This window comes from Corythoichthys intestinalis, chromosome 19 (assembly GCF_030265065.1).
Source record: "Corythoichthys intestinalis isolate RoL2023-P3 chromosome 19, ASM3026506v1, whole genome shotgun sequence".
Taxonomy (NCBI): domain Eukaryota; kingdom Metazoa; phylum Chordata; class Actinopteri; order Syngnathiformes; family Syngnathidae; genus Corythoichthys; species Corythoichthys intestinalis.
The window spans coordinates 27,856,924-27,873,122 of record NC_080413.1 but is presented as its reverse complement, the minus strand read 5'-3'; the positions used below and the strand labels follow the sequence as shown (position 1 = coordinate 27,873,122).

Genomic DNA, 16,199 nt, shown 5'->3' with positions numbered 1-16,199 from the left:
TACACAATCCCCACTCGTACATATTTAACAAAGACTGTCATTACAGATATGTACAGAAATGACCGCCAATATATTTTTGCCGACTTGGCTACTACGAATAGCCTCGGTATGACACCAGACGGCTTAACACCCTGGGACACAGAGAGCTAACTCACGGTTACATGATGAACAATGAGTGGCAAATTAAGAGCGTTGTACTTCAAACTCGTTCTGTTTGTGAAATTCGATTGTCAAATGCTGGTGCTGTGCAGTAATGAGCAGAAGTGACTTCTGTGGCGTTTGTCAACTTTTTTAATGACCCGACAACACTCGTGCGCAAACACTAGATATCATCAAATATCAACCGTAGATGTGCTACGTTAGATCCCATGCCATTGGCTGCGTGAGCCCAGAATGATCATGGGACGCGTAGTCTATCTACTACATCGATGAATTAAAAACCGCCATGACTGAAAGGAAGTTAAGCAGGCCAAATCAATCCATACCAGTGACTGTAGATAATGCTGCAAATATTGTTAATTCAGTACATAACACAGATGGACTTGTATGGGGTTCCATAGACTTGGACCACAAATAGGATATTTTGCTCATGTGGTACACATAGCTGCTAAGAGAGCTGTAGCAATCAACATTGTGCCCCGCCTCACTTTACCAACAGTAAAGATTGTTCTCAGCACTTATACACTATTTCTTCAGATCAGTAAGAAGTAAGCACACAAATATTATGCACTAAAATGCATGTTTATGTGATGGCATTGTTATTTTTGCTTGTTAGCAAAATAAACGTAAAAAAAATAAACAAATGAATAACACTTGTATTTTTTGTTTCGGCGCATTTAATGTATTGAATCGAATTGAAAATCGTGTCCCTTGTATCAAAAATCGTACCGAACCATGACTTAACTGTATCATTGCATCCCCAGTAAACACTGTCATGAACGTTTCCCACTAGCTACGACAGTTAACTCCAGCATGTTTAGTGTGTCTAGCGAAGGTAAAACGTGTTTTTTTTCCTCTGGCAACTGTCTGTGTTGAGAAAGAGTGTGTGTATAATGTAAACATGGGATGAGTCATACACATGTGCTTTTTATGAAAAAGAATTCAATTGTTATCAATTATTATATTACTATTGTGAGCTGTGGGTTCAGGCTCACCTACAGGACTACATTTATTTAAGTTTTATTTAGATTTTTTTTTTTTTTTTAACTTAACATTATACTTATGTTCTAATTTGTTAATATGTTTTGAATAAGGAAAATCCTGTTCATTGGAAAAAAGTATTTTGATTTTTTTTAACCCAGATATCTCAAAGTAACACATTTTAGAGCTGTAATTGCTTTACAGTGATACTGTGAAACCATGATATTTTGGCTTAAGGTTATCATATTGTCAGAATATCATACCAACACATGCCTATTGCCTTCAAAATTAAGAGTAACTAACAATAAATTTCTAGTGCTGCAACGATTAATCGATTAACTCAAGTATTCGATTAGAAAAAAAGATTCGAATTATGTTTTCGAGTGTTCGTTTAATTAAAGTGGTGGTTTACTTAGAAAGTGTTTGCATTTAATTTTATTGATTTTGGTTGGATACACCGCCCTCTTGTCTGCCTCGTTTGACATGGCTGAATCCAGCTGCTCTGTGTTAAGACCAACAGCAGCCAAGTTTTTGTTTGAGGCAATGCAGTGAGAATATGTGTCTGAACCATGTGTTAAGAGCATTGTTAAAAAAAAAAAAAAAAAAAACGTTAGCGTTTTATAGCATTTAAGCTAGCGGACTTTTGCTATGTAAGTTAGCCATTGTTGTTTGGGTTAGGGTTAGGGTTAGTTTTATTGATTAGGGTAGATATACTGCCCTCTAGTTGCAACCGTGAATATGACATAACTCATTTCACCTGGGTGAATCCAGCTGCTCCCTGTTAAGTCCAAGATAAGCTAAGTTTTTGTTTGAGCTAACGTTTTTTAATGCATTCGTAATTTAGTTTATAGCTATATTTAGCCATTTTTTGTGGGAATATGTGTTTGAACCACTTGTTAAGAGCATTGGAAAAAAAAAAAAGTTAGCATTTATAGCATTTAAGCTAGTGGAACTTGGTTATGTAAGTTAGCCAATTGTTCTTTTGTTGTACTTGATCCTCACTTGTTTTTTTCTGTTTGAGGCTCAGCTCAGGCATTTTAATTTTTCATGTTCCTTATCCGATTACTCGATTATTCGAACTAACTAGTTCATCGATTAATCGACTACTAAAATAATCGATAGCTGCAGCCCTATAAATTTCTAATTCAATCTGAGTGCTTTGTATTTTTGAGCAGTAAGGGAATACTGTAGCCATAGTGATTAATAAAATACAGTATGTAAAGACAGGGTTGAGAACATGAACTGCAAAAAATGTGGACAAAAATTGACTTTTAGTTATGTCAGACAGACAAGCAGGATTTTATGCACCCAGCAATAGTGATCAATTGATCAGTGATATTTAAATTAGAATACATTTTTTCACATAAGTGCATCCTTTTATTTAGTAGGCAATCTGGTGAGAGGTGGGATACACCCTTGACTGATTGTGAATCAAAGGATTGACGCACATAAAATATAGGGCCCTATTTTCGTGACCCGCACAAATCTAAACGGACACACAGCGCAGTAGCATGAGAAGGAATTTTAGACAGGGTGTTGTTAATTTCGCAGACACGCGCAAGCAGGCGCATTTCAAAGAGGACTGCAATTCCATTAAAGACAGCTACAATTTCGCAGCCACCCGTGCATGACCACAGCATTGTCAAGGCGCTTAGCCAGTGTGGCAAGAGGAGTGAGTGGGTACCTTCATTAAATGAGCTGGTGATAACAGCTCATGACCTGAATATGTCTAAGGAGTATGGACCACATGTATCTATCATGGGAGCATCTTCAAGGACACCTCCTCGTTACCACTGAAAACTGAGATTTGCAGTCAGCTAGGGCTGCAGCTATCGAATATTTTAGTAATCGAGTAATCGACTGAAAATTCTATCGATTAATCGAGTAATCGGATAAAACAAATATATTTTTAGGTGAAGAGCAATTATACATATACATGAGAAAACAAGACATTTCATCTAATCTTGAACCATTTTCAGTCAATCAATGTCTTTATTTTCGTTGTATATTGTTGAAAACAGCCAACAATTGCATCTCAGGTGTAACTAGAATTTAAAAAAAAGACTAATTCACTGCTTTCACTCAAAAAAACTTTTAGATCTTATTAATATATATATATATATATCTTACCTAAAAATGCCGTTACGCTTGATAACACACATCACTTAAAAGTTAGGATTTTTTCCCACGTGTTTCAATTGAATTTCTCTTTGTGTCAAGCCATTTTTAAGTTCTAGTTAAGTTTTAAGTTAGTCTAAACTGTAAGTCCTGATAGGATTTTGAGTTTTTGCAGTGTTCAAAATAAATGTATGATACAGGCTGTATTGGAGCACATTAGGGACCAGTGCTACTTGGTGTTTTATCCAGCAATGACTACTGAGCTAAAATTGATAGTTAGCATGATTAAGTTTTTATTTTACACCCTCATCACTCCACAATGCTATGTTATGTTAAAGCCTGTATGTAAGACACGTTAGCCACGCATCGACAGTGGTCATAATTAATTGAAACCTAGCCCTCCGCAGGGCTAACGTTCCGTGAGCTAGTAGCGACAGTAACGTTAATCTTATGTATTAGCGCTTAGCGCTCTTTATTAGCGCTCTTTATTAGCGCTCTTTATTAGCGCTCTTTATTAGCGCTTAGCACTGTACTGCTTTAAGATGGCGGCTGTTTACAAACGCTGCCCAGACGCGGCCGAGTCTGTCATTTCGCATCTAGTTCAACATACATGTGATCTCTATGAGACGCGCCAGACGCTGCCTGTTACCAATGTAGCATTGTGCGGGCTAGTATTTAGCAACGTCGGCGTCGTTTGTGGCGGCTGTCGGCTGCGGTAAGTTTTTTTTTTCCCCCTTCTTCCTCTCCGCACGTGACAGCGCGTTGTCCCGCATTAAAAGTAGTCCTAGCAAAACGTGATGCTTAGAGCTGTCAAAATAAACGATTACTCGAGGTGAATAAAATTACTCGGATCAGTTTTTAAACTCGAGTTACTCGAGTTGCTCGAGTACTCGTTTCAGCTCTACAGTCAGCCAAGTCAGCTAAATTTCCATACTGGTGGAAACATAGCGCCTTGCACTTGCATAAAAATCAAATGGGCTGGTTTTTACACTCGAGGGCAGCTGTGCCATCTACAAATATTTATATTTATGGTCAATTTAAAGTCTTGAATTTAGTTAAAATTTTTGAATATATTTATTTGAGGAATATAATTGCAATGCATCATTTAAACTAGAGCTGCAACTAACAATTATTTCCATAATCGATTAATTTAACGATTAATCGGATAAATGTACCTTTTTTCCATTACCTTGGTTGTTTCAGGAATGTTGCAAGTAACAATGAAAACAAAATGAATGATTATTGCCTTCAAAAGTTATTTTATTACGGCTTCTGGACTTAACTGTAGTCTACAACTGTATTGATTATCAAATATGTTGGCAACTAATTAATCGAATTAATCGATTAGTTGTTGCAGCCTTATTAAGAAGCTACTTTAGACAGTTAAATGTTCGAAAATGTGAATTGTTGTTTTCCAAAGTAAAAGCAACTTTCTGTTCATGTCCTACCTTAACCTAACAAAAATATAATGAAGAAATCTGATATTTGCAACTGAGAAGTTACATGTTTGTTATAATTTCAAGAATTTAGTTCAAGGTGAAGAAGGTCCTAAATGATTAGTTGGTTATCAAAATAGTTGTCGTTTAATTTCTAATCGATTAGTTGTTGATTAATCGATTCATTGTTGCACCTCTAATTTAAACTATTTACAGTAAATATGAAACACTGATGCGTGATATTAATGAACATTGGCCTTAATTCCTTTGAGATGTACTATTATTTTGTGTCCCATGATTATCAATCCTTTGAGATGTGCCATTATTTTGTGTCCAATGATTATCGATCCTTCTTAAAACAAAAATATTGGCCAAACATATGACTTCTTAAATGTATTGTATCATGAGCAGTGTACAGTAGTGTACTACAATGAGTATTACATAGCCGTCAGTGACCACACTGCACTAAAATAAGCCTTTTTCATGCAATACAGAGATCAGTTTAAATTCCACGTAGGACCCACAATCTTCATCTTCCTTACTGTTCTCTGTCTATCAGCTTTTTTAACAAACTGGGAGGCATACCGTATGATGAGAACATATGCTTAAACTTTACCTCACCTGACTCAGCGTCTCTGCAAAATCCCATTTCCATCCATCCATTTTTTATAACGATTGTCCTCAATAGGGGGAGTAAGCTGAAGCCTACGATGACCAAATAGCGGATGATCATTTGTTAGAGACTGTTAATTTTACAAGCTTCCACTCATCACTTCAGTATACCCATTTGAAAAGCAGTCAGCAACTGCAACACAAATAAACCCTAACATCAACGTTCCATAACGCTTATCTTGTTCCAGGTTGCACGACAGAAACTAGACAATATTTACAATCCCAATCAGCGTCAAGACTGAGTATACACTGCCTTGAAAGACAAGTGAACAACAACGGACCCCTGATTAGTCAATTTGGAGGTACTGAAACAAGGCCTAATTTTCCTCTGCTTGCATCCATTTTATACTGCTTGTCCTCATTGGGGTCACTGACAATCATTCATTCACATTACAAGTCTATAATTAACCACGCATGTTATGGGAATATGCTTAGAAAGTCGAGTATCTGTAGAAAACCCTAGATTCAAACTCCTCATGCTAATCACTACACCACATTGCTGTCAGCTTGCTGGGCTTACATCATAAACCTTCTAATATAATGCCAGTTTCACATCATCACTAACATCTGCAAGTACAGTTTCTGTAACACTGCAAGACATGAGTGCAATGCATACTCCATCATTGTCAAACTTAATGTGAAGACAAAAAAGGAATTAAAGTGTTTCCAAATGTCTCCTCCAAAACAAAAACAACTTGGACCACTGAATTGAGTTATAAATCCCACAATCTTAAATATTGTCATCTTAAGTATATGTATTGTGGGATATGTCACTTCTCACACTTTGGCCTGACGTCAGCCACTGTAAAGAAAGTCAGGCAACGGGCCAGCGGAAAACCATGGGTGGAAACTTTGCAGAAAAGGGTGTACCATAATCATCCAAAACCCCACCGGGGTCTCGAAACTCAATCTGGAGGCCAACTTCTTATTCCAAGTGTGTTGCAAGGAGGTCACATACAGACCGCACAATCCTATAGAAAGTATACGTAACAGAAATTGTTCCAGCTGTTTTGCCAGAAGGCTTTAAATTAAGACTCTTGTCAAAGATACAAGCACAGGCCTAAACTAGCGGAAGGAAATGGTTGCCTGGGGGAGTTAAAGCAAGACTTTTCAGTTTGGTCGATTTTAGCATGTTTTGCCATAAGTAAGACTGCGTTTCCCATAAGGAACAGCGCTGTGTTTCCCATGAGGACCAGCCCCACCCGAACAGTGTCGTAAAATCATCAAAAATCAATCTCCCGGTCACCTATAGATGGATTAAACAACATTTCTGTTTCCAGCGGCTGTGTGAAGGACGAATAGTAATAAGGTCATGAATCCAGTTGTGGCTAGGCATGTGCCGGTATGATATTTTGACGGTACGATAACCGTGAGCAAAAATACCGCGGTTTCACGGTATCACGGTATTGCAATTATAGCTCCAAAAAATTTTGAGATGCATGGGTTAAAATTTTTTTTTTTCCATTTAACAGGATTTTTTTTTTTTTCAGACCATAGTTGCAAATTGGAACATGAATATATTGTTAAAATAAATAAATTATCAACATATATATATTTTTTTAAATAAAATTAAACTAAATATGACTTATATACTCACAGCCACAGCTGAAGTTGCTCAAGATTAGAGCAAGAACAAAATAATTTCTATAAAAAAGTAAAAACACTTCTGTATATATATATATATATATATATATATATATATATATATATATTTATTTTTTTTTTTTTTTTTATACTGCATGACTTTTTTTTTTTGAGTGTGGAAAACCTTAAGTGAAGTTTTGCCATTTTCAGCCACTGTGTCAACTCTAGTCTACATGATGTCATGCCTTTGTGTTAAAAAGAACATAAAGAATTCATAAGTTAGTTAAAAATGTATAAGTTAGTTAAAATGTCAATATTGTTGTGGAAAGGTTTCATCTAAAAAATAAAATAAAAAAAACATTGGGAGTGAGACCTCCTCTTGATCCAGCGAACGTGGATTTGTGCTTAGGGCAAGATCATCTTTCGCAATTAGCGATCTTTGATGCTTTCACTTTTTCCCCTTCATTCAATCGAATCAAGCTTGTTTTCTCACTCTGCGGCTGTCACACTCAACAAAGTTGCTCTCCCAGGTAAGCCTAGGCTAACAATCATCTTTGTAAACTTTTAGTTAGTTTTTATATTGAATTTAAAAGGAAAATGTGTGTTTTGTTTTTGGCGAACTTTTTCCATGGTGCTAATCTGTTGAAGCTACTCACATGGAAAAATCTAATTGTACAACATTTTAAATGTATTCATTTTGTATATTACACTTACCACGATTTGAGAGCTCAATAAATTGAAGAACAGTACGCCTTATGTTTGGAGTAATTGTTTTTGGGTTAGCTGGCTGGCTAGCCGATAGCGTCACTTTCACACACAGCAACAAACGGGAGGGGGTGAGCGCTGCTGCGCCAAGCCGCTTCTGGCTGCATTTTTGACACAAGAAAAATAGCAAATACCGAACTACGGTCTGACGGAAAATTTTAGTGGTTTTGAAACCGCGACGTTTTCACACCACGGTAAACCGTGAAACCGGTAACCGGCACATGCCTAGTTGTGGCTAAACAATAGCATATGACGGTGAGCAACCGTGTGGCTTATAGCGGTGTGCCAATATATCCATTACTAGATTCATCGAGGTTTGACACGTGACGATTTGATTACGATTCACAAATGTTCAGAAACGATGATTTTCCCTGATTAAAAAAATAAAATAAAATAATTAAAAAAGCTACAATGCTCAAGTAGGTCGAAATCCAGCGTAGGGCTGCTGCACCTTAAAAAATGTTTTGTTTTCTTCCTTAGATAACTGTTGTTGTGATTTGGTCTAAACAAATAAAAGTTGGATTTTATTTGACTTAGAACACATCCATAACTGAACAGTATGGACATGCAGGTGACAATGTTTTTTTCGGTAACCTATTGTGGTTCCTCGGTTTTATTATTATTAAAATAGTTATTCTTTGTTCCGCAGCCTCTTTGAGCTCAATTTGACCCCCTTAGAATGCTTCAAAATGCACCAAAATCGGCAGGCAGGTCAAAACAGGTGCAATCTTTGATACCGTGTAAAGATTAATTCCAAATACACTATGTAGCGCCCCTAGCAATCATTCTTTGTCCCGCCGACGCTTTGAGCCCTACTTTGACCCCCTTAGAATGCTTCAAAAGTTACCAAACTCAACAGCCAGGTGAACACTGGTGAAAACTTTGATAAAATGTAAAAAAAATAAAAATAAAATAAAAATACGCGTAAATGTGTGTAGCGTCCCCTAGGAAGAAAACCAACATTTCATTTTTTTTTTTTTAAGGTGAAAGAGGAGGTAACAACGTAAAGCTTAAAACTTGGAACACTTCAGTACCATATGAATGGGATACCATACGCCAGTACTTCTCAAATAGTGGGGCGCGCCCCCCAGGGGGGCGCAGAGCGATGCCAGGGGTGGCGCATGTGACCTCGGGGAACATGCTTTTTTTTTCCCGTACTACAATAAAGTGTACTTGCACATCCACTCAGCTGGTGGCATTGGCGCTCTCATTTTCAAAGTGTGCGTAGTATTTTTGAAGTAAGCAAGAACACACAGAGGAGAGATATGAAGAGCTTTGCACCGTTTTCGAAAGCCGTTTTCCGGCCAGACTCACGCAGCGACCCACTGTCTTCTCCGGTTCTCACGTGTCCGCCCGAGAAGTACCATTTTCGGCTTGGCATTGTCACGACGACCGTCCTCACCTACGGCTCTCCCTCGGCCGCCGAGAATGCGCTTTTTTCGGGCCGTTTGCCTTTTGGCTTTGACATTTAATACAGTGGTAGATGAGGAAAGACCACTGTTTACTGTGTCTAAAAATGATTATAGCGGACAGCCGGAAGCCAAATCAATTAAGACGCCACTTAAAGACATTAGACCCCAATCTCATTGATAAGCCGCTTGGTTGTTTTTCAGCGAAAACGTGCCGAGTATTGCCAACAATCGTCCTGCTTTGTCAGTGCTATATCAGTAAACCAGTGAGCACTGTTAGCATGCTCAGTGCAAAATAACCCCACACCATTGCAAACTGGAGGTGATACTGTGAGCAGCGAGCAGCGAAAATAAAAACTGTCCTTCTGTCCAAAGACACTCTTTTTTTTTTCTTCTTCTATTCAGTTTTGTTTTTTTGGTAATTTTTTTGGGCATATTGTCCTCATGAGTTAATGTTTCTAATCATTTTGAATTTGTTATTATTTACTGATTTTATTTTTCAGTATCAAATGGTAAAAAAATGTACCTTGAGTGTATTTTTACACTTTGGATGCGACTTTTTTTTTTTTTTTTTTAAATTCAGGCAAATTGATGTGCGTTAAGTCTTTTCTGTTACAAACAAAACAATGTTAATAAAGTTATACTATATAAGTTGATCTCTGTAATTTTCTCTAATAGAAAAAAACACACAATGTGAGGCAGAGGCGTACTTATAATAGTAATATTATAGACAAATAATACTATTTACAGTGGCGGCAGAGTTTGGGGGGGCGCGAAACATTTACGTCTTCCTTGGGGGGGGCGTAACAGAAAATAATTGAAAAGCACTGCCATACGCGGTGCCCAGACTGCCATTAGTACTACATCCAGTTTTCTTTGGGTGAGCAGAGCGTGTCTGTGGGTGGCCACTGCCCACCCCTGACCCACCCCGGTAACGCCCCTGTTTTGTTATGAAAATATTTTATAAAGGTTGATAAGTTACCTAGTGTTGCTTTAGGAAGCTTCAATGGTAAGTCAAAGTAGTAAGAAGCACCTGGTTAAAGAAATGGGACATAAAAATTGCTGCATCTCATGCTATTTCTGCAATGGGGTGCTTTTGATTATGTCTATTACTGTAACGATGCAAATGTAAAAGAAATCATATAGTAAAGGTGTGTCTAAGCACACGCTGTGGAAAAGAATAAACTTTACTCAAGCTCATTGATTGTGTTTACAAACAAAAAATTTATAGAGAAGATGGAGGGTGGGACTAAAAGTGTATAGACACTACATGATGAAACTTTTATTTTATTAACTCATGCCGGAAATGCAGTAAGATCCATAAACTAGCATGACCTACTCCAGCTGTGACAATTAATATTAGGAGCAACCTCACGCGGCCTTCAGATGGTGACTCAAAGAAAGAAAAAAAAAACAACGTTTAATCCTGGCGGGAAGACAGTTGCAAACACGGGTTTGTGTGTGTGTGTATGTGTAGAGGTGATAAGCTTGGCTAGGTCAGGTAAAACGCACACACACCCGGACCGAATGCACCCGTTCACCCCGGACGCGCGTCCCCGTATGCTCGCTCGTCCGCCCGCCCGCAGCGGAGTCGACAGTTCGGCGCGGTGATGTGTCTCAGTCTATCCGCCGAAAGGGACTGCAAGCGTTCCGGTTTAATGTTAACTGGCGGTGTCGCCGGGAGGCGGTTTACGCTCTGTTAGAATATGTTAGCATTACAGCCCCCCACCCCCATATTTGATTTGACATTCCTCCCACCCTCCAAAAAAATCTCCCAAGTTCACTCTCAGGCTTCTCGCACAGCTCCAGCCCTTAAGCGTTTCGTTGCAATGGCTACCATTGGTGGTTGTGTTTATAGCAAAACCCAGCAGCTGCGAGAGCAAAATGTAATCATTGTATTTACCGTATCGTCCGACCGTGACGGCCGTCGTTTTCCCCTCCTCGCGTTCACTCTCGACCTCTCTCACTCTCGCTCACTCTCTCTCCCTCCCTCGCGCTCTACCGGGTCTTCTCCGTCCGCTGCTGTCTCGCGAACCCCCGCCTGCTTCCGTCTCTCTCTCTCTCTCCCCCTCTCTCTCGCTCTCTCACTGTCTCATCAACCGCATAAATTGCAGCACCATGAGATGGTCTCCGCGGGGTCTTAAAGCCTGCCAAATGACCCTGTGTGTGTATGTGTGTGTGTGGATGGCTATTTACGGAACCGATGATGAATGAATAATATTTTTTGGCACACATCTGATTCCATACTGTATATTCTAGGCGGGACCCGCTTCACTGCAATCTGATTGGCTGCTGCTTCCAGGTGGGAAGGAGACTGATGTGAGATGACCATTGCAAATACAGTGGGGCAAATAAGTACCGATATTTAGTCAACCACCAATTGTGCAAGTTCTCCTACTTGAAAAGATTAGAGAGGCCTGTAATTTTCAACATGGGTAAACCTCAACCATGAGAGACAGAATGTGGAAAAAAAAAAAACAGAAAATCACATTGTTCGATTTTTAAAGAATTTATTTCCAAATTAGAGTGGAAAATAAGTATTTGGTCACCTACAAACAAGCAAGATTTCTGGCTGTCAAAGAGGTCTAACTTCTAACGAGGTCTAACGAGGCACCTGTTTTAACTCATTATCTGTATAAAAAGACACCTGTCCACAACTTCAGTCAGTCACACTCCAAAATCCACTATGGCCAAGACCAAAGAGCTGTCGAAGGACACCAGAGACAAAATTGTAGACCTGCACCAGGCTGGGAAGACTGAATCTGCAATATGTAAAACACTTGGTGTATAAAAATCAACTGTGGGAGCAATTATTACAAAATGGAAGACATACAAGACCACTGATAATCTCGCTCGATCTGGGGCTCCATGCAAGATATCACCCCGTAGCGTCAATTGATAACAAGAAAGGTGAGCAAAAATCCCAGAACCACACGGGGGGACCTAGTGAATGACCTACAGAGAGCTGGGACCGAAATCCTGCACTGCCAGACAAGTCCCCTTGCTGAAGCCAGTACACGTCCAGGCCCGTCTGCGGTTCGCTAGAGTGCATTTGGATGATCCAGAAGAGGAATGGGAGAATGTTATGGTCAGATGAAACCAAAATAAAACATTTTGGTAGAAACACAGGTTCTGGTGTTTGGAGGAGAAAGAATACGGAATTGCATCCGAAGAACACCATACCCACTGTGAAGCATGGGGGTGGAAACGTCATGCTTTGGAGCTATTTTTCTGCAAAGAGACCAGGACGACTGATCTGTGTAAAGGAAAGAATGAATGGGGCCATGTATCGAGAGATTTTGAGTGGAAATCTCCTTCCATCAGCAAGGGCATTGAAGATGAGACGTGGCTGGGCCTTTCAGCATGACAATGATCCCAAACGCACAGCCAGGGCAACAAAGGAGTGGCGTCGTAAGAAGCATTTCAAGGTCCTTGAGTGGCCTAGCCAGTCTCCAGATCTCAACCCCATTGAAAATCTGTGGAGGGAGTTGAAAGTCCGTGTTGCCCAACGACAGCCCCAAAACATCACGGCTCTAGAGCTGATCTGCATGGAGGAATGGGCCAAAATACCAGCAACAGTGTGTGAAAAGCTTGTGAAGAGTTACAGAAAACATTTGGTCTCTGTTATTGCCAACAAAGGGTACATAACAAAGTACTGAGATGAACTTTTGGTATTGACCAAATAGTTATTTTCCACCACGATTTGCAAATAAATTCTTTAAAAATCAAACTGTGATTTTCTGTTTTTTTTCCCCCACATTCTGTCTCTCATGGTTGAGGTTTACCCATGTTGACAATTACAGGCCTCTCTAATATTTTCAAGTGGGATAACTTGCACAATTGGTGGTTGACTAAATAGTGGTACTTATTTGCCCCACTGTAAATGAATGAATGAATGAATGAATGAATGTATATATGACATTTGGACACAAAAAAAAAAAAAAAAAAAAAAAAAAAAAAAAGAACAATGACCACATTGCTTGCTACCAGAGTTGGGGAAAATTTTACTCAAGTAAGAGTAGCGTTACTTCAAAATAATATTACTCAAGTAAAAGTAGTCATTCAAAAAATGTGTGAGTAATGAGTAATGAGTAATATTGTGAGTAACTGCTTAAGATGTTTGATTTTTTTTTTTTTTTTTTTAAACAATGTTATATTTTCCTCAGCACAAGGTTATCGATATGAACTGTTATCATTATACTATAATAAAGTGATCCCTTGTTATTCATGGTTAATGGGGACCAGAACCCGCCGCGATAGGTGAAAAACCGCGAAGTAGCAAAAAAAAATATTTTTTTTTATGTTCATTGTAATTTTTCAGATCTATCATTGAAAAGAGATACATATAAAACATGCTTTTTTTTACCTTTTGCCTTTTCCCCTTTTATGTATATATATATTTTAATAAATTGTGTTTAAGCACTTCAGATTTATTATAAGTTTTAAACATGTTACTGTCCCACAGAATTATTTTTAAACAAGAAAAAAGTAAAAGCCCAATCCATTAAAAAAAAAAGAGTAAGGGAAAAAAATGCTTGTCTTTATTAAAGGGTAACACGGATAAGACACTTAGTTCTTAAATAATAAATGTAAGTATGAGTTATAAAACCTCTCTAAATGTTTTTGTTTTAATAACATTTGGAATATTATTTTAACTAGTAGGTTGCCATTGTTGTTGACGTCGCAGGGCGGTGACGTCACATGGACGTCACTCTTTAACTACATTAACATGTCCTCGGTTCTGCCCTTCCAATTTGAACCCAAGTGGAACATTAATGTGAAGGATGGCAAAAGGGATGAGTTGAGTAGCGTTTATGTGTGAAGTTCGCTAGTAACAGCACTCCCCTGATCTAGTGATGAGAGCAGGAGAGTGTTAGATGTCAAAAACTGTTTGCAGAGGTAAACTATTGTGTGATCCAACTTATTCCAGTATTATTATGGAGATAGTTAGCATCCAGAGCTGCCGTGTGCTTTACATATGATTAGGTTAGGGTATACAGTGAAACAAAGCAGTATTGATTATTTTTGCTGATAGCCCAGGGCTGCGCATCACAACACGCAAAAATGTTTGTCTCTACCGAGACATCTAATGGCGTCTAATGACATTTCACCTTAATTTTGTCCCATAAAATCAGATGTTCAGATTGTTGATCATCCTGCCGGTTGCTTCCCGATGGATAAGTGCCACGTAAAACGAATAAATATATTAATGGCCAACAGATTATAATGACGCCTTAAAGGCGAGTGGGCACAGGCGTTCATTGGACGGTGTCGCTTATTGGCATAAGCTTTGGCAAATCTTTAACAACAAACATAAGTATATCAAAGTGAAAATACAAGTAACACAATATTTATATCTCTCAAAAAATGTTTACTAACGGTTGAAGAGAACTGGCATTCACAATCAAGATATGCAAAATACACATAAAACTTACTGAGACTTTGGTAAAACTCTAAACATTTTAGCAACTCATTTAGCTCAACAAATACTATACAATGGATGGAAATATTTAGACACAATAAACTAACGGAAACTAAGGCGTCAGTCAAGGGACAAAACGTACCCGTTGGCTTGATCTCTAATTCATGTAAAACTCGCCATTGACACCTTGTGTGTTTTTAAATCACTACCTTAGATAGGCAGTGACACAGTTGAAGTATGGCAGGGAGCCCATGTGACGTCACCTTCTGCAATGTCAACAACAATGGCGACCTATTAGTTTATTTTTTCAATTAAAATTTTACAAACTTTATTGAAATGAAAACATTAAGAGGGGTATTAATATCAAATTATTATAACTCGTCCTAACATGTATCTTTTAAATGCTTCATTGAGTGAGTCCACTCAAATCCGCTCCAACTGCTCACTTACACACAATGAGTTGCCAAAGCAACTGTTTAACAAGTTATACAATGATTGACGCATGAAGCGCTTTGAAGGTCGAGTCTCTGACAAGATCAAAGCTTAACCGTCTGTCAATCGTCATTTACTTTAATAAGCAACTCGAGTTTACTCTGACGAACAAAGAGCAAGGAAACGGAGGGAGGGTGAGACTGCGCTATCGGCTCGGAACAGCTCATGTATTTTATTTTTTTAATAAAAAAAACTGCGATGGACTAAGGGTGTGAAGTTTGAAGTCTGAAGTAGCGAGGGATCACTGTATAACATATAACCACATTAAGCTAAAGTACTGGACTGTCTCAGAAAATTAGAATACACAATATTCTAATTTTCTGAGACAGTCCTGTACATTAATCCACCATTTAAAGCAGGGGTGTCCAAACTTTTTGCAAAGGGGACCAGATTTGGCGTGGTAAAAATGTGGGGGGCCGACCTTGGCTGACGTCCTTTACATAGAACAATATACAGGACTGTCTCAGAAAATTAGAATATTGTGTATTCTAATTTTCTGAGACAGTCCAGTAATACAACAACAAAAAACATTGAACTACAGCGAGAGAAAAAAATCTGCAGAAATTAAGCATTATTCGTTCAAAGAGCATGAGTGCCCTCTAGTGTAGAAAACCTATTTCCTATTATGAAACGAAAAGGATCGTACCTCCGGATTTCTGTGGTCAATCGGTGCAAAATAAAATCCAAGTAAAAGTAAAAAGTAAGCCTTCGTAAAACTACTCTTAGAAGTACATTTTTCTCAAAAATTTACTCAAGCAAATGTAACGAAGTAAAAGCGTTACTACCCACTTCAGCACACTACCAAAACATCTCATCAACCCAGAGACTTGAAAAGCACCACCGAAGAGTGCACTCTACTGGTTAACATGGAACCTGCAACCAACAATAAACCTGCAATTAATTATTGTAATTAATCTGCACCGAAACAAACACATTCAAAATGAACTACGACCACCCTGCTTCCTCTACTGCAGGGGCGTCAAACCTATTCCACAAAGGGCCATAGTTGGTCCTGGTTATTGTTCCACCAGATCCAGCACAGACAGTTCAACCAATGACGTTTCTGTTAAAACAAGCAGAGATCCACTGATTCCACTTGTAAAACACCAGATTGGTGAAAAGGTATTCATCTCGCTTGGTTGGAATGAAATCCAGCACTCA

The 16,199-nt window shown here is 38.6% G+C and overlaps 1 protein-coding gene across 5 annotated transcripts in view; it reads right to left on the bottom strand.

Moving 5' to 3' along the window:
• Window positions 1-11,175, bottom strand: part of dnmt3ab (DNA (cytosine-5-)-methyltransferase 3 alpha b) — a 98,796-nt gene extending 87,621 nt beyond the window's left edge. For all 5 annotated transcript variants that reach the window (XM_057822159.1, XM_057822156.1, XM_057822157.1 and 2 more), the window contains exon 1: window positions 11,028-11,175. The gene's annotated coding sequence lies outside the window, so the exon portion shown is untranslated. The remainder of the gene's footprint in view (window positions 1-11,027) is intronic.
• Window positions 11,176-16,199: the final 5,024 nt, after the last annotated feature.